At 40.6% G+C, this 23,228-nt stretch overlaps 1 protein-coding gene across 5 annotated transcripts in view; it reads right to left on the bottom strand.

The window, feature by feature from the left end:
• Positions 1 to 23,228, bottom strand: part of STT3B (STT3 oligosaccharyltransferase complex catalytic subunit B) — a 103,983-nt gene that overhangs the window by 79,752 nt on the left and 1,003 nt on the right. The window lies entirely within an intron of this gene.

Here is a 23,228-nt window from a genome sequence, read left to right on the forward strand (position 1 = left end):
ATGGACTTTCCTCCAGAGCCGACGGAGAAAGCGTTCCCCTGGAGCTGATGCCCTGAATTTGGACTTGTAGCCTACTGGACTGTGAGAGAATAAATTTCTCTTCGTTAAAACCATCCACTTGTGGTATTTCTGTTGGAGCAGCACTAGATGACTAAGACAATATTTAAGTCACAGACACATATTTACATATACTCCACAGAAATAAAATTTCCAGCTAACAAGCATTAACTATATAGTAATGCTTCATGAACCACAGATTTGCTATGATAAAAGAACTAAGAAGTGTGGCCAACTAATAAGCTGAAAAGCTAAGTGAACAACATTCTGCAGGGAATACTCTCACAGGGGAAAGCAACACCAAGGGATAAATCAAAATAACACAATCACTCAAAATGAGCAAATGGATATAGGCCGCCTCTGAAGAGCTTAAGTTTCAAGACTTAAGGAAAGTCTTGTTCCTAAGCTAGAATGCAATTACTAAATATTGAAGAGCTGAGTGTCATAATCCTCAGTGAGGTCATCAAGACCAATGAGGGCACTAATAAAAGAGCAAGTAACTCATTTGTTTACTTTTGGAAAAAAAAATCCTATTAGAATGTGGATATACTTGATGTTCACAATACAGTAATCCAAACAAAAGAATAAAGATGAAGAGTTGAAACCTGAAGGGCTGTCAGTCCTAGTTCCAAGCACTATGACTTAATCCTGCAGCGGTTAAATTAAATACGGCAAATACCAAATTAAATAAAATTAAGTTCACAGAAGAACTTCTCAGCCTTTTACATACTAACATATATATCAACACGAGAGGATGCAGCATGCAGTCTTTTCCAAGTATAATTATAGGTTCTTTTGTTTTGAACTACAATTCCTGGCGTCTGACCTCCTCTAGCTTCACAAGGGAGAAGGAGAAATCAATATTAACAGCCCAAGACTGATTCCTATGAGGACGAGGTCAGACATGCCTCCCCTTCCCACTATTTTTCACCAATTCTGACACCAACCGTCCCTCCCACGGCACTCTCTATTTCTCTACTGGGTTCAATAATTCACTGCAATGGCCACACAAAACGCACAGACAATACGCTTGATTATGGGGTTTGCTAGGGAAGTAACAGGTTACCACTCAGGTTCAGGAACACTCAGGATACAGTTCTTCCATCAGGGCAGCCTCTATTCAGTTGTGGCTACAGGCACATCTATCTCTGGCCCCTTGGCTTCCACCCCTGCCCAGGCAGGTGTTACAAAGCTCTTTTAGCTCTGCTGATAAGCACCTAGAGACACCCCACTCTGCCAGGAAGCCTCGGCCCCAAGGCGCATCAGCTCTAGCTCAGTGGGTTGGCAAACTGGCTCTACCAAGTGCCCAGACGCACCTTACTCCTGCAGCAAGCCTCCTGCCCAAAGGCACTCAGCTTTCTTGCTCTATTGGCGGGGAAGCCCACCATGCTATCTCCTGCTGCCATTTCTCTGCCACAGCTCTCTCTCTCCATCTCCTGGTTCCAGGAGTGTCTCAGCTCAGGGATTCTGGGTCCACAGGATGCGTTCTGCTCCCGACTGTTCTTCCTTGGTTGTGGCGAGAGCCTCTTCTGCTCTGGAATTGGCTCTCTTTTAAGCCTAGCAGGACGGCAAAACTGACCAATCCCCTTTGTGGGCCACAATTACCTTATTTGCACAGACCCACCCAATTACTTCGGTGGAAGTTAACAAGACCATGGTGAGAAAGGCCACACAGACGCAATCCACAACACCAGAGGCCACCCCCGGCTTTTCCAGCCCTGGTTCCTTCATACTTGGAGGATAACTTCCCCCTCCCAATCATTTTGTCAGTCCAAAACAGTCATTAATAATTAGTCTTGCAGTAGGGCAAAGAGTCTTACAGATGAGGTTACTCAGGTAGCGGCCATTCAGGTCTGCTGCAGGTGTCCATCTGATCTTTTCAGGTTCTCCAAAAGTCATCTCAGCTTCAGCCTTTCTGGTGTCTGATACAATTTAACTAAGAAGATTATTCCCTTGCTCTGAGCTTCATGAGGTATCAGCATAGCAAAACCTTTATGAGACTTTAAGTTTGGCCACTATACTCCAGTCCAGCAGTGGCTCCCCTAGTCTACTCTTTCGCACTTACACTTCTACTATTACAGTTTTTACAATCACAGTTGACCCTGTTAACAATCAACACTCAACAAATGAATCATATAATTCTATCAGCATCTTCCCCCATCCTCTCTTCCCCAGACCCATCAGGTAAAAAGGAATCTATTCAGTGGGGACCATCCCTTGTTCCCCTCCATGTCGAGCGTGAGCACACCCACAAAAGCGTGTAAGCCAGCCACTTCATGCCTCTCCCCATTTTAGATAGCCAATGTTTAAATTGTCTGTCCCTACCAAAGAGTACTCTGAAGAGATAAGCGTGTTCCTTTATCTGAATGATCTTCTGTTCCAGCTTGGACTCTGAGCATCTGCATCCATAAGCAAAGTCCAGTTCAGAGAAAGCCATCAAACTGCAGCAATCCACACCAGCTCACAGTGGAAACATCTTTTTCTTAGGTTGGGCTCTGGTCAGTTCATCCCTCGCCATCCAAGCTAAGTCAAAAGTAACAGCCTTAGCCTCTTGAGTTCACACACACCTCCCAACACTTCAGAGAGCCCCTTCCTCACACTCTCTCATCCCTAGCCCCCACGGGATAGGTCAGCAAGTGCCAACAGAACATGGTCAAACTCAGCCCATCTCTGCAATTCCCCCACGTCCACTCATGAGTGGACCCAGGTGGTCACCACAAACAAGTATACCAAGCAGTCTACTTGCCGGCTCCCTTTAACTTCCATTCCTGAAAGATGGTTGTGATGAGCACTGACTTTTCCTGCCTCAATGCATCCAACAGCTTGCTCGAAATTCAAAAAGCGAAACAGTCACTTTTTTTTCTGCACGTCCTTCCTTCAAATGCAAATTATGGGTGAGGGTCAGGTTTTCCACCTAAGCCCCCACTCTATACACAGGGCTAATGGCTTGAAACAAAAAGCTGTGCTTCATCAGGCAAATCCTAGTCCTCCTTGTAGCATATCCAATCAAGTATTGGCTGAAGGTGGAGTTATAAGCTCTGATGTCTATGATACCCAATATTCATTTCTATCACACACTTAGGTGTGCTTTCAACACTAAGTAGAAGAAACATTCAATATGCAGAGTATATTCAAATAAACACATAACCCTTTTTAAAACACTCCAGCTGCATCTTCTCTACCCCTTGACTGTCTTCACATTGGGCCTCTGGCTGGGTGGAACCAGAAGACCCTTACCCTCTATCAATCATCCCATTTAACCGGCCTGGCCCTTGCCCCGACCCACTCCAGATGCCGCTTTTCTCCCCTCAGCTGCAGCGTAACTTTCCTTTCAGTCACTGCAGGTAACAACAACCAAGGTAACCATCTAAGAACCCCAAAGTTTCACTTCCCAAACCCCTTTGATCTTTCTCTTATAAGGTCCCATCTCTTCACGAGTCTGGAGCCATTGCAAAGAATCCACTTCCGATATCAACTGTAAAAACAGCGTGGGGCGGCATCTGACCTCCTCTAACTTCGTAAGGGTGAAGGAGAATCAAGATAACAGCCCAAGACAGATTCCTATGAGGCCGAGGTCAGATAGGCCTCCTCTCTCTGCCATCTTTATCAATTCTGACACCAACTATCCCTCCCACAGCACTCTACTTCTCTGCTGGGTTCAATAATTCACTGCAATGGCCACACAGAACACACAGACAATATGCACGATCATGGCGTTTATTAGGGAAGTAACAGGTTACAGTTCAAGTTCAGGAACACTCAGGATACAGTTCTTCCATCAGGACAGCCTCTTTTCAGCTGTGGCTGCAGGAACACCTATCTCTGGTCCCTTGGCCTCTGCCTCTGCCCAGGCAAGTGTTACAAAGCTCTTTTAGCCCTGCTGATAAACGCCCAGTGGCACCCCACTCTGCCAGGAAGCCCCAGCCCCAAGGTGCTCAGTGGGTTGGCAAACCTAGCTCCACCAAGTGCCTGGAGGCACCCTACTCCTCTAGCAAGCCCCCTGCCCAAAGGCACTCAGCTTTCTTGCTCTGTGGGCCGGGAAGCCCGCCACACCCACCACGCAATCTCCTGCTGCTGTTTCTCTGCCACCACTTCTCGCAGTCTTCAGTGTTACAGCTCCCTCTCTTTCCGTCTCCTGGTTCCAGGAGTTTCTCAGCACAGGAACCCTAGGTCCCAAGGATGCACTCCCCTCTCGGTTGTTCTTCCTTGGTTGTGTGAGATCCTCTTCTGCTCTGGAATTGGCTCTCTTTTAAGCCCACCGGATGGCAAAACTGACCAATCCCCTTGGTGGGCCACAATTACCTTATCTGCACAGTCTCACCCAATCACTTGGGTGGGAGTTACAAGACCATGATGAGAAAGGCCACACAAAAGCAATCCGTCACACCGCAATGGGACATATGTTTTGCAGAACACACATTGGAAAGCACTCTAACAAATAATTTCTATGTTCTCTTCCACAGATGAAGTTCATTTTATATTCCAGAGAAACCAAAACTATCTGACTTATCTAGTTTCTTACTCCTCTTGAATATGTTTTCTGATACCTTCAGATTGAAAATGGACTGAGGAATAGGGAATTCAATTTTCAATCAGAAGGTATCGCAAACATATTCAAGAAGAAGTAAGAAAAGAATAAAGAGTGAACTAGTACTCTTTTTGAAAGGGGATGAAAGAGAGGTGATGGGAAATACTGAACTAAATGAAAGCTTTAGTACCCTTAACACATTTAAAGCAATTTTATTAATTTCTAGAAAATAACACATATTAAACTCCTCAGATATTAGCATGTGTGGGATACTGTATTTGAGGCATATCCATTCTGAGTTTTAAATATTACAAAATGCATTTATTGCGTTTTCTTAATTTTTTCCCTCTTTTTTACAAATGGCTTTACACTATGTTCAACTGGATAGAATCTATCATTACATTTTTGGCCATTTTTTTGATAAAATCTTGATACCTTATCATGGTGTAATTATCAACATAGCAACCATGCTATACACTTTAGTTTTTGAGTAAAGGAAACTAATTCTTACGTGTGATACTGAAGATGAAAGACTCCAGGGCAGGAAAGAATAAAAATGAATGAGAGGCTTAGTCATACAATGGCTGATATGGCTGGTGGAAGACATTCCTGAGTCAAAGTCTATAAAAATGCTGTGTATTCCACTACATGACAAAGAACCCTCCAATGAATACCACTCTCATTCTGCCTTTGAATTTTAGATCCAAGAAATCTGAAATGACATAAATAAGTCATGCTACCTGAAGCACTATTATACTGGAGGAGCTATACTGAGACGTGTGTCTTCAACATACACAACTGTAATGACTGAAAACTATACTTTTACACAGAACAAATCATAATTGGAAGGTTGAGAAAAAGTACTTAAAAATTTACTTGTATATCTTTTTGTATTTTGTTCAGGCATGAGATAAAGATGTTCCATTTTACTCAAAGCCTTGCATTTTGGCCACCACCCTTCCGTCAGTTTGTTATACCGTCTTGTGGCTTGCATGTTGCTATGATGCTGGAAGCTATGCCACCAGTATTTCAAATACCAGCAGGGTCAGCCATAGTGGACAGGTTTCAGTGGAGCTTCCAGACTAAGAGAGACTGCGAAGAAAGCCTGGCAATCTACTTCCAAAAATTAGCCAATGAAAACATATAGATCACAAGAGTATGTTGTCTGAATTGCTTGCTCTGAACATGTCATCACGAGGGATCAATTGCCAGAGGACGGTATCATGTTTGGTGAAGGAGAACGCCAGCGGGGGGCAAGGGACACCCTTGGTGAGACTGACAAAAGAGCTGCAGCAATGGACTTGAATATGCTAATTACCACGAGGACGACACAGGACTGGGCAATGTTTCATTCTGTTCTACACAGGCTGCCATGAGTTGGAGTCAACTTGATGGCAAGTATCTATCTAATCCGTTTGTCTGTCTATCATCTATCTATCTATCCATATTCTGGAATTAAGAATTGCTGCGGCATTTTCAGTCTTAAAGGGGCTTAGCTGCACTTGATGCATGCCTAAAGTGTTCTTTTTAAAGTACATAAGGCAAACACTGAAAAATTCCAAATCTCTGGCTTCTATTTATAATTTCAAAAAATTATTTTGGCCACATCACTTAAGAATCCTAATTTCCATGATAAAGGCTGGAAGCAGGGGCAGGCAAGGAAATCTCAAGTATCAGCCAACTCCTTTTTACTGTCTTCTGAGAACACAGCATACGCCCTCAGAGAGGGAGAGAACTGACATCAACTAGTCTGGCTATCTAAAACATAGGCTTCGAAATGCACTGGGAGGTCCTGACTGATTCATCCAATTGAATAATTTTTAGAGTAAAAAAAAACTGAGGAATAGGAAGGGTAGGAAGTACAATTAGAAGGAACTTGGGCTGAGTGTACTGGTTGTAGCTCTATCACTTTGGGCAAGTCATTTAGCAATGTCTAGCCTCAGTATACAGATTTTTAAAAAGTCACATTTTATCTAAAACATTATGACTGACCATAAGTTAAAACAAAAATGCCTGTATAATTGTTCAAGTTTCAATCTTTTGGGAGAGGGAGAATATAACAAGTCAGTTAACAGAAGCAATAAGCTGTTTCATAATTGTATACCTTTGCACAAATGTCACCCTCACAGCTGTCTGATTTATTTTCTTGACATACTAAGCAGTACTTCCTCTCATCAGCAAAATGGGGTCATAAAATATCTCAGTTGTAAGGACTGATAAGCCACTAACTGGAATAAGATAGCTACAACTGTAAAAATGGCATGGCAGAGGTGTCTGACCTCCTCTAACTTCACAAGGGAGAAGGAGAATCAAGATCAACAGCATAAGGCTGATTCCCATGAGGCAGAGGTCAGACATGCCTCCTCTCTCTGCCATCTTTACCAATTCTAACACCAATCGTCCCCCCCACGGCACTCTCTAGTTCTCTGCTGAGTTCGATAATTCGCTGCAATGGCCACACACAACTCACAGACAATACTCGCGATTATGGGGTATTATTAGGGAAGTTACAATTTAGGTTCAGGAACACCCAGAATACAGTTCTTCCATCAAGACAGCCTCTTTCCAGCTATGGCCACTGGCACACCTCTCTGGCCCCCAGCCTCTGCCCTGCTCGGGCAAGTGTTACAAGGCTCATTCAGCTCTGCTGGTAAGTGCCCAGAGGCACCCCACTCCACCAGCTCAGCTCTAGCTCAATGGGTTGGCAAATCTAGCTCTTCCAGGTGCCCGGAGGCACCGTACTCCTCCAGCAAACCTCCTGCCCAAAGGCATTCAGCTTTCTCACTCCGTGGGCTGGGAAGCCCACTGCTCCTGCTGCCGTTTCTCTGACACCACTTCTCACCATCTTCAGTGTTACAGCTAGCTCTCTCTTGGTCTCCTGGTTCCACGAGCTTCTCAGCGCAGGGATCCCAGGTCCAAAGGACGTGCTCCGCTTCTTCCTTGGTGCTGGTGAGATCCTCCCTTCCTGCCCCTGGGATGGCTCATTTTAAGCCTAGTGGCATGGCAAAACTGACCAATCCTTTTGTTAGGGTTCCACAGACCTTACTTGCATGGTCCCACCCCTACATGGATGCCATGAACTTTATCTGCATTATTAGCAAGCTATCCACTCCTCTTGGTGGGCCACAGTTACCTTATTTGTATAACTCCACCCAATCACTTGAGGTGGGAGTTACAAGACCATGGTGAGAAAGGCCAAAAAGGCCCCCTCACAGTGATCCATCACACCGCAGCAACAATTAAACTCAGCCTTAGTATCCTCTCCTTCTCTCCCAATTAAGGCCTGGCAGCCTATTCCCTCCTGAAATGCTTTTTCTTGGAACTCAGCCTCCATGCTGTGAGGTAGCCCAAGCAGCCACATGGAGGAGAACCAAGGTTCTCTGGCCAAAAGCCCGAGCTGGGCTCTCATTTCCAGTTATCCAGGCATCACACACATTCTAGCCCCAGCCGGCTGCAGCCTGTTGAGCCTCTAGATAACTGTCATCATCCCACCACCCCAGCTGACACAAAGGAGCAGAACCTCCCACTCAATCCACAGAAATGTGAGATAATAAACTTCTGTTTTGTCATTAAGTTTTGGGGTGGTGTTATATACCTATAAGTAACTGAAACACATTATGACAAAATTTCACTTCCAGGTATATACCCTAGCAGACATGCACATATATGTATTAGAAAACATATTTTTAAATGTTCATAGCACCGCTATTCATAATAACAAAAAAAGAGAAACAACCGGAATGTGCATTGTGCAGCAAATATATACATGCAAGCGTGGTGCAATGGGTTTTCTTTCAGGTGGCTTTTCTGGCACTGGGTTTGTAATTCTCCCAAAATAATTGGTCGGGCAGTGATCTGCTAAAGGATTGATCAGTTTGCTATCCACCTTTACACAGACTGGCTGGGGGTGGGGGGAGGGGTGCAGGGTGTAGAGAGGAGTTGACCTTTACCAGGATTGGCTGTCCCCCTTCCTTAGTCTGACCTTTACCTGGATTGGCTGAGAAACCCCTGCCTGGGCTGACCTTTACCAGGACTGGCTGGGGGGCCCACACAGAGACTAATAAAAACCCTAGAACACAGAGCTCAGATGGGACATCTTGATCAATGAGAGCCAGGGGGCAGTGTGTCCTCTGGACACGAGCCCTGCACCGAAAACCTAGAAGAGTTGCAAAATAGGTCAAGGGGCCGTAACACTGAATGCTGGGAGGAACAACGGCAAGTACAGCAAGCACAGCAGAGCTGGACAGCAGAGAAATGGTGGCAGCGGTGCGAGCAGCGGGAACCAGGAGATTGGCAGACGGCAGCGGTGGGCAGACTGTGCTCCTGGAGCAGAGGAGGTCGCCAATGGAGCAGAGCCGCGGACATCTACCATGCAGGAGGGGCCTGTAAATGTTTTGCCTTGAGAACTGTCATAATGCCAGCCTAACCCTGGCACTGGTTGAGAACTGGACCAGCAAGAAGAGGGGGCCAGACCCAGCCACGAATAGCCATGGAGAGAGACGAAGAGAAAAATACAGTCATGATGCACTCAGCCTGATCTGAGCACACACCTGCCGACAGCTGGTCAGCAGCGTGCCCACCTGGTGACAGAAACGGATGTGGGTAATTTGGGAAGGGTGAGCAGGTCCCCTTTTAGACATGGGGGTTCCTCCCCTATGATGGATACTAAACGGGGTGCTCATAGGAGTCGAGGGGGCCAGGTCACCTCAAATGTGTTCCTCTTGTTTGCTGTTTAAATGATAACGGCTTTCAATTGCCAACACTGTGTAAAGTGTCTTGTGTGTACGACCCAATCAGATCAGATAGCAGAGTCCTCATCTTAGCGGTCTTACAGCTATTAGAAATACTGAGGCAATTGGCATGTGTTTACGCACACAGTTCAGCAAGTCAAGGTTACATACAGGATAATGCATTTTTAAAGCTTCAGATGAAACAAAATTTAGCAATATACTGTTTACAGATGCATACATGTGAGGGTTTTGTTGTTTTGTTTTTTAATATGGCAAAGAAATGTTAAAGAAAACCCAAGATAGTGGTTTTTTAGTGCTAGGAGAAAAACAAGAGAATAGGCTACAGAAAGAACTCCAGCGGACGTAACGAGATTGGTACTGTTCTAGTTCTGTAATAGGGTAGGGGGTCACTAGTGTTTTTCATTATGTTTCATAATTACATATACGGTAAACACATTCTTCTGTATGAAAACTACATTTTAAATATAATCAATTTATGAAAAATTTACATAACTTTATACTATATTGTGATTTATATACAAGTTATAACATCAAACACTTAAATTATACGAACTCTTAAAAGATTCAGAATAATTTTTATTTTATTTCAAAAGGAAAAACCACATTTTGTTGTAAATGCTGTCTACATTAAGTAGACATTTATTTAAATGAGGTGAATTAGTTTAACAACCAAAATAAAGTATCAATCAGCAGAAAAGATCCTCCCTTCTTAATGAAGCTGACTCAGTTTAATGTCCTTCAAAAAGTGTATTTAAAGAGATTTTTAGCTGCTCCTTAAGTTCATTTTTCTACTTTGGACATATGATTAACCTTTATGCAGTTTTAAGACTAGATTTATTTCATCTACCTCACATTGTTTCATTATCCTGTTCCATCAGATGCCAGAAGATTGCTTAGCCTATTAAAATAAAAGCTTTCCTTAGCTACGGTCTACAGTAAAAGTGATCTTGGGATTGAAATTAAATTCCCATGAAGCAAGTTTATTAAATTTTTAAAATTAAGAACATACACAATGCTTTAAGTGTCAATGTATTCAAGAAACCCTGCCCCCTATAATCCAAAGCCAACCCAACCCGTTGCCATCAAGTAGATTCGGACTCATAGTGACTCTGTAGGGCAAAGTAGAACTGCCCCATACAGTTTCCAAGGAGTGGCTGGTGGATTCAAACTGCAGACCTTCTGGTTAGCAGTCAAGCTCTTAACCACTGCACCACCAGTGCTCTGACCTATAGTAGATTTTTTTTTAAAAACACACTGATGGATTTTTTTTTTTTTTTAAAGTACACATCATTTTTAAGCAAAAACGCCTTGTGAGATCACTACAGCTCATCAGTTTTAGGACTCAAAGAAATATTGCTGTTATTACATGAAACGATAGTGTAAATAGAGCTGGCCAGTCATTTGTTATTAGGGTTCAATCCATAGTAAAAGAAGATAAGAGACTTTATATCTTGGTTTAACTCTCAAGATATACAGTATTCAATGATCCTCTCAATAATTAGACACAGACAAAGCTGTTTTTACGTCACAGACATTTTAACTGAGGTAAGCAACTTATTTCATTCCTAATGAGTATTTTTTATTTAGTCAGTATCCTTTAACCTCTTATCAGTAAAGTTTAAATGAGATCAGTCAGTTGTGATTCCTTCCTAAAGTGCTGTGTAATTTGCATATTAATTACCTATAATCATAAAGTTAAATCAAGAGCCATGAAACCAAATGGATCATTAATCTAACCCCACCCAAACTCATGATTTGCATGAATATATTCAAACTAATGCCTATGTATGGAATGACAGTTTGTTCTTGTAATTCCTCCATATCAGAATATATTTCTCAAGTTCAAACAAAATGCCAGCTGTAAATTTTACTTCTATTTCTTTTTTCATTTATAATCTCAGAAATTAACAATGCTAAAACATTTACAATTCATGTAGTTCTGGGATACTAACTAGTCTACCTTCTCTTATTCAGTGTTCCTTAACTAGTGAGTTAGAATTTCAGACAAAACTCTCTAACGGTTACTTGTACTTAGAAGAAATATTCATGAAACTAAAATTTTCCTCCCTTAAAAGTTCCTTCTAAAGAAGGCATCCAGCCAGCCAGCCACCTCCCAATGGCTGATGACGATCACACATGCTCACATAAATCACTTCCTTTGTAAGCATTATCATCTTTCTTCACCAACTCTCTTTCCTAAGATTAAAATGACACCTTTATCGTAAGTGGGATTATTATGGTCACTACACATATGGTTTTACGGACATCACAGTCAAATTCAAGGTTTATCAAAGTATTACACAACAGAGATTTGCTGTACTGTTATTATCATCATCAAAACATAAAATGTGGTCATCATTAAGTATAAAGGACCAGTTTAGTATTCATTGAACACTCACTATATTCCCAATAGTGTGTAGGATTAGAAACACAGGATACTGTAGAAACATTAAAAAAGGAATTCTTGTCCTAAAAGATCTGTTTCTCTCTTTGTCGTTATCATCATCATCATTATTATTACTAATTGGGGAAGGGGAGGAAATAAGCACCAAAATTCAAATTACCATAACTGTATCTTAACGATTTAGGCAAAAAAAAAAGATTCCTTGACTTTACACTACGGGTGTTAAACTCTTAAAATGACTCTGTCCTATTTAGTCAAATAATAGTCCTAAACAAAATTTAACTAAAGTTTCCTTTATATTAGAATTAATAAAACCTGTATCTATACCTCTTACCTAAGACAGATAAGCTATAATAGACTGTTACTTCTGAAAGGGGTATGCCTGTACATGTTTCCTTTTAATACTTCTCAGAAAAGTATCTTCATCTCCCAAGGGAATTCATATAGGAGGAACACAAGAGGTGCCAAAATAGCTTACATTAGTATGTTGCATCTTTATCCAAATAGAGCCTAATTTGTCATTTATATTTCTCTTTGGCATGTATCACATGGGATTTGGGGGAGAAGAGACATTTGCATACTTTTCTTATGATAACTCAGTGTAAATTTCAAGTTTGAATTCTGTAGAAATACCGGCTGACTAAATCCGGAGTTGGAAGAAGGGCAGTCCTGGATTTAAATTTTTCTTCAACTAATAATGAATTAACAATGATAACAGTCTATTATCTGTATGGAAAAGAAAGCAACTGTTACTCATTCAAGTAGTATAGGTTCCATACTAACGCCCAGCAGAAAAATATCATCAAATTTGATCAAAATCATTCTGATCAAAAAATAGAAATGCATTAAGCACTATTCATGTTTACTGTTTCACTTAAATGCTATCTAATTAAAAGAAAAGCTTGTAAGCTAGGATCAGCATGTGCATCACTTGCTAACACATAACACCAAATTCTCATACCCCAATAGATTTCAAGTTGCTACGTAAAGACTCATGACCTCTACTTTCCCATCCTTTGCAAAAAACTTTTTGTCCCCTGAGAACAGTCTCTAAAAAGATCCTACTACTATCATCCCCGTTGCCATCAAGTCCGTTCTGACTCGTAGAGACCCTATAGAACAGAGTAGAACGGCCCCATAGGATTTCTAAGAAGGGGCTGGTAGAATTGAACTGCGGATCTCTTGGCTAGCAGCTGAGCTCTTAACCACTATAGTTACTAAATCAATAAAGGAAATAAAGATACCGGAAAGAATGAAAGTGGTAGCCATGGAAGACTGGAAGAAGAAAGCAGCACATAAAACAATGAGTAATGAGAGATACTCAAGATCCCATCACACACACACATAAATCACATACACACAACTCACAACCCAAGGCAAACACTCCTCCACAAAAATACCAATACCTCAAACAGTCCACTCTTAGGTTTCCTATATTCCTTCAGCTTAGGCCCTCTTCCAGCATTCTCCTTTCTTTCAAGAACTACCAAACACTCCCTTCCCCATTCTCTCTTCCTTATGTCAGTTTTAACATGTTCTTTAAAATGAGTTAACAGTTGACAAAAGCCATAATTTTAAAATTAGCAATTCTGCATTTACCTGGTTGATTATTTGATTATCATTTGTCTAAGACAGTGGTGTTTCTTCCCCCAACCCCCTCTTCTTTATATCCTCATCTGACCAGCTAGTATCCTTCAAAAAGTTGTCAAGGTTGACTCCAGCTCAAGAATTAAGCCTGGGGTATTTTTTCTCTTTCCTACAGGCACTTACTGCTAGAAAAGAGCAGACAAGCTCCCCAGGTGGATAAGTAGCCTGGTTACTCAAATTACTGCTGAACCTCATTACCCACATACTCAGTGACAATCTGACCAACAAAGATGAGTATTAAAAAAAAATGTTGAGCAAAAAATGCAAGACACAAAAGCCACAAATCCATTTATCTAAAGTTTAAAAGTAGGCAAAACTCAATTACATTACTTAGAAATGCAGTTTTCTCACCAATGAAGAAAAGCAAGGATGTTAATTATAGGTAGTCCCTGCCTTACAACGTATTGGAGTTATGATGGACCATCTTTTTTTCTTTTTTCTTTTGGGGGTGGGGTGGGGTGGTACACCTTATTAGTAATATGTACTACATACAGTGTTGCAACAGGTAATTTACTGATGTTATCATTCTCAGATGTTCAAAGCTCAGATTTATAAAGATACTGATAATAAAAGGAAATAATAATGGAAACAAACTAAAAAAAAAACACGTACAGTATTCCTTATGTCAGAACCAACTTACGACAAAGTCCAGATCATGGACTACCTGTACCATAGAAGTCTGGGTAGGGAGAGATTGAGAAAGCAGACATCAGGGCTTCCTGAGGTGCTGGCAAAGATCTATTTCTTAATCTGGGTAATGGTCACATGGGTGTTTACCTTATAATTATTCATTACATTGTACATTAGGTTTATGTAACTTTTCAGTATGTTCAGTATGTTTCACCTCAAAAGAAAATGTTTTCTTTTAAAAAGACTGAAGCGGAACACCTTCTCACCTACGACAAAAAGCCTTTGCAGGACACATTTCTTTGCTCTTGTTTATGTAAACAAATAAATATATTTTCAAAGACCATCTCAAAGATATTACAAGAGTGCTGCCTTCTAATAATTCTGTACTCCATTATTTTTGCTGTGGATCACACAAGCAAGATGGTGTAATACTTTAATAATTATTTTGTTCAACTCCACTCCATCAATTTGGCCCATGTTCCTCTTAAAACAAATTTGGCTAATAATAAACAATACTTTGAGATGTGCATATATTGAAGCTTTATAGAAATTAATTACTAATTACTATATTTTAATTTTGAAGATGGTATGGAAACAATATAAGCTTTTACCTTCCACATTACTACTTACATATGTATCTCATATAGTGAAACATTATCCATCCATATATTTATCTATTTATCTATTTATGGGGAGGAGACAGAGAGAGAGAGCATATATTTCAGATTTAAAAACAGAAAAATAAGTTTTTTAGGGAGTGGAGGGATTGTTGGATATCACTAACACCACACTATGGAGAAAAATCTTTAAAAATGTGAGAAAAGCTAATAAATTTAAAAGGAATGAAAAGAAATTAAAAGGAAACCTCAAAACTTGGTTATCAACTAAATCATTACCAAAACTTTTCACAAAAGCTGTATTTGAAAATAAATTCTATTTGTTTCCACTGCTAGCCTTGAGTTGTCAACATTTCCAGTACTGTCCATTTAAAGTAAGTGGTAGAAAGTAAATTCCCCTCATCTTCTAAACCAACATTTTTTTTTAAGGTTTTTTTCTTAATTGTACTTTAGGTGAAGGTTTACAGAACAAATAGTTTCTCATTAAAGTCAGTATACATATTGTTTTATGACATTGGTTAACAACCCCACGACATGTCAACACTCTCCCTTCTAGACCTTGGAGGACGTTTTTTTTTTGCTGAAAATATACATAGCCAAAGACACCATTTCAGAAATTTCTACATGTACAATTCAGTGACATTTATTACGTTCTTCCAGTTGTGCTGCTATTCTCACTATCCTTTTCCAAATTATTCCATCACCATTATCTTCAACTCACTGGCCCCTAGGCTTCCCATCAAGCCTTTTGAGTTGCTGTTGTCAATTTGATCTCACATAGATAATTCTTTTTTTTTTTTTGTACCTTAGATGAAGGTTTACAGAACAAATAGTTTCTCATTAAACAGTCAGTACACATATTGCCTTATGACAATGGTTAACAACCCCATGACATGTCAACACTGTCCCTTCTCAAACCTGGGTTCCCTATCACCAGCTTTCTTGTCCCCTCCTGCCTTCTAGTCCTTGTCCCTGGACTGCTGTGTCTCATTAGTCCTGTTTTGTGTCATGGGGCTGTCCAATCCCCAGCTGAACGGTGAACCTCGGGAGCAACCTCAGGAGTGACTTCACCTCTGAGCTAAAAGGGAGTCTGGGGGGCCATACTCTTGGGGTTTCTCTAGTCTGCCAGGCCAGTAAATCTTGTCTTTTTTTGTGAGTCAGAATTTTGTTCTACCTCCTTCTTCAGCTCTGTCCAGGACCCTCTGTTGTGATCCTGGTCAGAGCAGTCAGTGATGGTAGCCGGGCACCATCTAGCTGTACTGGACTCAGTCTGGTGGAGGCCATAGTAGCTGTGGTCCATTAGTCCTTTGGACTAATCTTTTCCTTGTCCTCTTCTCTTCATTCTCCCTTGTAAAGCAACAATTTTCAAACAACTTCTCAATAATCTCCTTCTAAGGCACACAGGTGGAAAGATATATAAAAGAAGAATCTAGCCAAGCTATAACTGTACCACCTTAGAAAAAGCACTTCACCCCTCTGGTCCTCCTTAGCTTCTTTGTTCAGAAAATAGGACGACAGGCCAAGATATCCTCTAAAAATCCTGTAGGGTATAGAATTCTGAGTTTACTCTTAAAGTATAGCCGCCTACCTCGTAGTTCCTTAACTAGAATAGCTTAATACTTCCAATCTCATTACTATAAACTTTTTACTGACAAAATAAATCTAAATGGACACAGCATTCAATTGGATTCAATCACCTTTTCCTCCCATTCAGCCATTCCCTTAAAGCCCCCATGTCTAAGAAATTCCTTAGTCATTCAGGTTAAGTAACTTCAAACCATCTTCAACTCCTCTCTCTTCCCTACATCAAAACAATCAAAGTAATTAGCCATCATCCAGTTAGCTACAGCATGAATTGTGATCAAGTATTTTGATAGGCCAATACGTAGGACTTAAATCAGGGCAGCTGATTAAAAAACGTAAACTAAATGGAGGGTACTTTCAGTCAAGCCTGCCTTGGAGGCAGAGGATACAGTAAAAAGGACATAGACTTTGGATTCAGGCCAACCAAAAAAAAAAACCCCGTTGTCATCGAGTTGATTCCGACCCATGGCAACCCCATGTGTTACAGAGTAGAAGTGCTCCACAGGATTTTCTTGGCTGTAATCCTTACAGATGCAGATCGCCAGGCCTTTCTTCTGTGGCACCACTCGGTGGGTTTGAACTGCCAACCTCTAGTTTAGTTGTTAAATGCAAACCACTTGTGCCACCCAGGGTCCTTTAGAGTTAGGATGACCTGTATTATTCAATCTTTGTGGGGAGTACTGAATTGAAATATCTTATCTATAGAAATGGAGCCCTGGTGGTGCAGTAGCTAACAGCTACAGCTGCTAACCAAAAGGTTGGCAGTTCAAATTCACCAGCTGCTCCCTGGAAACCCTACAGGGCAGTTCTACCCTGTCCTATAGGGTTGCTGTGAGTCAGAATCAACTCTAAAGCAATGGGTTTGGTTTTTGGCTTTTATCTCTGGAAATAAAAGATGCTAACTTTATCTTTTCTCAATTCTAAGATACTACTGGTTGTAAGACACCGTAAAAACTAAGTGTCCTCTGCCATTTAGAACAAAATTAAAGTTATCTGACAACACTAAGTTCCACAAAAAGGGGTGGGGGGAGGAAAAGGTCACAGATGATAAGCTCAATTTAATTACTGTAAACCCATTGCTGATGAGTCCACTGGGACTCATAGGGACCCTAGAGGGCAGAGCAGAACTTCCCCCATAAGGTTTTTAAGGCTGCAATCTTTACAGGAGCAGATTGCCAGGTCTTCCTCCCGCATAGCAGCTGGTGGGTTAGAACTGCTGACCTTTTCAGTTAGCAGCTGAGCACTTAACTACTGCACCACCAGGGCTCCTTTAATTAGTGTACTGGTCACAATTCTTTAGAGAGTGGTTTATCTACAAATAGTACAAACTTTAACAACATAGAGACAATCACCAAACTTATGTACAGGCTATTTTCCAAAAACTGTTTAGGTATCTTTCATTTGAAACTTTAAATAAGCAGTTTTTCAAAGAAATAAAATTCTAAACAGTGGTTAGGTTTCCTGGCAAGCCTACAAAGGCCAGTGAGCCTACCTCAACTATGGGAGCCTCTAAGGAGGCTGCTAACTGAAAGGCTGGTGGTATGAACACACTCATCGGCTCTGCAGGAGAAAGAAGTGGCGATTTGCTTTGGTAAAGGTTACAGCCTAGGAAACTCTATGGAGTAGTCCTGCTCTGTCACATGGGGTCACTATGAGTTGAAATCGACATGATGGCACACAACAACCACAACAGCGTTGGAGCCTCTGGCCCAACTGTGCCTCTCTCCCAGCCCTAACCCTCAACCTAACACATTCCATTTTCTAAAAATTCCTACTGCGCTGCCACTCTCCATCAACCTCTAAGTTCCTGGAAAATTACTCATAGTCAGAAGTAGTAAGGTAACGACATAGAAGCCTTCTCAGGAAAGAGTAAGTGGTTTAAAAACAAAAAATATACACCGGACAAAGGGTACACAAAGGGGTGAAGATGGAGTAGCAGATTAACCATTTAAATTTTGTTCCTTTCAACAGTATTAATTTGGTCCATGCAGTGTATTTGTGGGTCCTATATTATTTGAAAACGTTTTTTTTTTCTCCCCTATTTATTGTAAAGGCTGATCAAAGTCCCTTTTGCAATCATACATAAAACTAAATTAAGCATTACATCTGGAGGAAGTGTGGCAGAGAAAGAACATGATGAATAAGACTCGGAGTAAACAGCAGCCTGACCAACAAGCTTTGAATAATTCAAAAAAATTTGGGATTTCCACATAAATAAGTCTAACATCAATAACACCTAACCACTTCAGAGTATTTCCTGAGACACCAGTTGTAGCAAAATGAAGTCATGTAACAGACCTGGGCTAATTAATACAAGGACTTAACATATATTCAGGTGAGTCACTGATCAAAACCTAGAATGATGGAATCTGATCCTAACATAAAGTCCAATTCGGGATGATGTACAAACAGTATTTATACACATTATGTTCAAGTATTATAGAGAATAAATGTTACCCAGAAATAAGAGATTCTCTTTATAATGCAGTTGGGGAACAAGGATAACATTCTTCTTATCACAGTGAACAATGTGTCTCCAAACAGGATTTAAAAGCAGGAACAGACAAATGGCAAGATGTGATAAACTAAAGTAAAATGTTAATTGTAGAATCTAGGTGGTGAGTAAGAGTGTTCACTGTAAAATTTCTATCAATGTTTTTGTATGTTTGAAAATTTTCATAATATAACAATTTAGCAATGTAACAGGTCTGTGTAGTTAAGGGGTGCTTTAAAATTCAGGTAAATTGCCGTACTGTCCCTCCCAAAGATCATTACGTTTTCAAAGAAAACAAATTAAGGAAAAAAAAGATTCAGTCACTGGAGAATAACCTGTCCGTTCTTTATTTCTAAGAACCTTTCCATTCTTTACTTGTTTCTAAGAACATGTATGCACTGATGAATACTAAGAGAAGATACTACAATGAAGAGACATTTTAACATTTACTCATATCCCAAAACACTCAAAACTTATTGAGAGCATAAAAATCAGAGATATATTAGGTACAGACAGACTAATGAGTTATCCCATATTCAAAATGACGGGGTCAAAGGCCATACTATAAATCCTTGTGCTAAGAAGTTTCTAAAGGTACCAAGGTTGTCTTTATGCAAACTACTCACGGCAGTAAGGGGCCCTAAGACCTACCCAAGTTAGCATTCAAGATATGAATACTCCAAAGGGAAAGAAAAAGTTCCAAGGTTTTGATGACAGATCCTAACTACTCCAGGGCCTAGTATATGCCTCATGAAGCCAGTGGTTACTACCTATAGGAGTCACCACAGTTAACCAAAATGGCAGCAGGTCCAATCCAACAGCTCAAGGTACTTCCTGCACCTCGCACCTATGGTGTAGTTGTAATTTATAATGATCTCAGAGCTCAAGGCTAGAAAGATTTTAAATTACAATGAAATCAGTGACAGTGAACCTGGTTCTGAAGTACAGCTGGACAGCTGTTGCTAATGATTCCAAAGTGACTTTTTAAGACTGGGGAATGTATTCTAAAACTGGTTTTGTTACCCATTTTGTCTTCTTCAAGTACTGAGGGCAACGGCCTCTTTTTGTCATTTGTAAAGTGAAGAAAAACATGGAGACCGCGAAGAACAGAAAGTAGTCCCCAACTTACAAATAACTTGTGATCCAAAGAAACATAAATAACCTATCAATACCGTAGTTTCTATGGAAAAATTACATTCTAAGTGTCAACTCTGAACTGCAGCTTTCTACTCTGCAAAAAGGTTATCTGCTGCCGTTTTACAGCTAGCTACAGCCAAAACCCAAGGCTCAGAGAATTTCTCTCTCTGGCTCTAGGGAGAACCCACCACGACCTGTGAAGGCAAGGAAAATGGCAGCTCTCCTTATACAGGGGGCTTTTACAATGCCTCCATGGGAAAAACTACCATAATTTAACAAGTTCATGGTTACAGAAAAGTAACTGACTAATACAATGTAAAAGACTTAAGAGTTATAACAAAAACAACTAGAAACTACAATGTGCGTCAGATAAAAGGAAGATAAAATTAGGTACTGTTAAACTAGTCTGGTCAACTAAACCAAATGTTCGGCAAGTGCAGACAACACATTCTCAAACTGCTTCCTCATGTCTGATCAACTCAACTGATAAGGATGGAAATTACTGAAGTGGATTGATGAGAAGATCACTACCAAAAATGCTGCTAAATTCTAAGTAAGTGCAGGGTGGTTTTAAATTCAATAAATAGCTAACATTCACCATCACAGACCACCCTTTATAACAGTTGGTAAGGTTTATAAAATAACTTGGGTGACACATTTGAAAAACCAACATAACTTTGTAAAAATTAGTCATTTTTGGCAGCTAACTTAAATCTTACACAATTTAAGAACTACTGTAAAATTTATAGAAATAACACAATCAAACAGAGAAAGTAAACCCTTCACTAAAAAGACTCTGGAAATGAAGATGGTGACAGACACGGAAAAAACGGTAGGGGAAGGTGTGGGCAGGCCAGAATAGATCCGTTTGTGGATACAGAGCCGGAGAGAAACACTTAAATATTATTAAAGGTTCATGTCATCGCTACATGATAAAATAGTAATCTGGGAGACTCCCATACTAAAGTTAGATAGTAGACCAGTTAAAGTATTGGCACTATTATTAGTAGCTTTGCAGGAAAACTGCTTTAAAAATTCAAAGTAATGAAGACAAGCAATTCACCCTCCACCCCTCCTCACCTCTGATTTTTTTTAAAATTTTCAACAAGAATGTAAGGATGAGATGCCTACGTACTTGAGACCTTCAAAGGATATCAAAAGAAAAACAAAAGTGGCCAAAAAGGGGATTTTTTCCGGGGGGGGGGTAGTTTGCAACCTGATTCTCTCATTAAGTCACCTGAAGAATTATACTTAGATACTGGCTTTATATTGGCAAATCTCCATTCACAGTAAGAAAGACGATTCCTTTACTATGTAAGGCTGTTTCCTACTAATCAGAGTTGTCTAATATTATGAGCATAAACATTTAACCAGGAATAAAATAAACTGTAAATATTAAAACTTCATCAGTAAGCAGAATACTTAAATTAAGTAGGTTTTTAAAGACTGAAGAGGTGTGTACACTTTTAGATTAGTACGTAAGAATTAAAATACAAATGTTATGGATTTAGCTAAAAGATAATGTATCAGAAATGTGTTTTTATACTTATAGAAAAATAAAAGCATAACATTTTCCTATGAATGAAAAAAGGGTTATTCCCACCAAGCATATTCTTGAAAATGGAGAGAGAAGTCAACTTTTAATTATTCATCATATTTTTTAAAAAGAAATACTTAGCTACTTTATCTGTGAAGCAGCCTGATAAGCCTTTTCATGATTACGTTATTCAATTTTACTAGTAATCTTTGGCTGACTTCATGCAGATTTCTAACCTTCTTTCGAAATAAAAAATGACAAGATAGTTTCACCCTTCAGCTGTGAATTTCTCTACAATCCTTACTTTCAGCCTCACAGTGACTATTAAACGTACTCAGGCTTCTTCTATTTTAAAGAATAATACTCTCCGGAAATACTGTTCACAATTTCTGCTGTTTCAATCTGAAAGGAAAGAACTTTCTCTTTTCATATTGCTCAGTAAAATACTAGCAGTTTGCAGTTTCTGGTTCCAATTTCATTTTATTCTAATTTGCTTAAACGTTCCCCCCAAAAGCTAAGACTACCTAGGAATACTATATCTAGTTAATAAGCCTTCAAAAATATTCTTAGGATCATAAATAATCCACACTCATTTATTTTCTTCTATGATTTCAAGTAACAAATTAAAAAAAAAAAAAAAAAAAAACCAATGCTAGGAAAAAAAAATAATCAAAACCCCTAAAATTGGATTAAAACGTTTCACAGGAGAATGTAACCGTAATTAACTGTTTAGCTAAACTGAATTCTCCCTGAGTGGGCCCCTCTGGTGTTCAATAGATGATATACTACCCATTTTTCTCTCCGTATCAGAACTTCAATCCGGCATTTTAATATATGGGTAAAGAAATATTTCACATCCAAAGAAATATTTATCATCTGTATATTTAGTGACGCTCAAGATTCTCTCTCTGTACTTCAAATGATAAAATATCCTAAAATCTAATTAGTTCTAATTATAAAGACTAACTCGAAGCTGATACGTCAACAAGATGAATTAAGTCAGTTTAAGACATATACTCTCACATGAAAAGGACTTCTCAATTCAGGTTGGGCAAGTTGGAAACAAAACCATCTTCCTCATCTGATAAGTCACAGACCAGCAGAATTAGTACTCTTAAAAATGGGGCAGTTTCCTAATACAGTCAGGTCAGTCCCTGATCGCACGTCCAGCTTCGACGTTATAGTGTGGGGCTCCCCACCACTGTTGCACTTCGCTCATCCACAAACCCCCCTGCAGACACCAAAGAAGGAACTAATGCAACGCTTTCGGGGATCGTGCACAGCACACTGAGGTTGGCAGTTTGGCTCACGGAGTAACGCTCTTGCTCTAAAAAGCACTCCAAGACGATTGCGGAAAAAAAGCCGCTCCTACAAATACCTAATGCTAAATAAATAAGAGTCCCCAGCTTTCAGATCACTTTCGGGGATACCATTTCCTTTCCTACACCGGCCCGCTCTCCTTCCCCCTCTGGTACAGTGAGAGCGAAAGGGGACACGGTGAGAGCGGAAAATCGCGAGGCTGAGCTGACGAGGCTCCAGCACAGCAGGGCACCCCCGGCCGAGCCCATCGGAAGCAGCACCCAGCGCCCGCAAAAATTAAAGAACGCGACAGCCGCGGGCGGAGGAGCGACCTGCCGGCTCCCGGCGTGGCCGCTCCGGATTCTGCCCGCGGCAAGAGGCTGCAGCCACCCTCCCTCCAGGGAGTCGTCGGACTGGCCCTGGCCGGGGTCCCCGACCGCCCCGCCTCGAGCTGCTCGGGGCAAACTTCGCTGGCGGGTAGGGGGCGCGCCCGCTGCTCCAGGACCGGGGCGAGCGCGGCGGGCAGGGGGCGCGCCCAGGGCC

This window comes from Trichechus manatus, unplaced genomic scaffold, assembly GCF_000243295.1.
Source record: "Trichechus manatus latirostris isolate Lorelei unplaced genomic scaffold, TriManLat1.0 scaffold00049, whole genome shotgun sequence".
Lineage (NCBI taxonomy): Eukaryota > Metazoa > Chordata > Mammalia > Sirenia > Trichechidae > Trichechus > Trichechus manatus.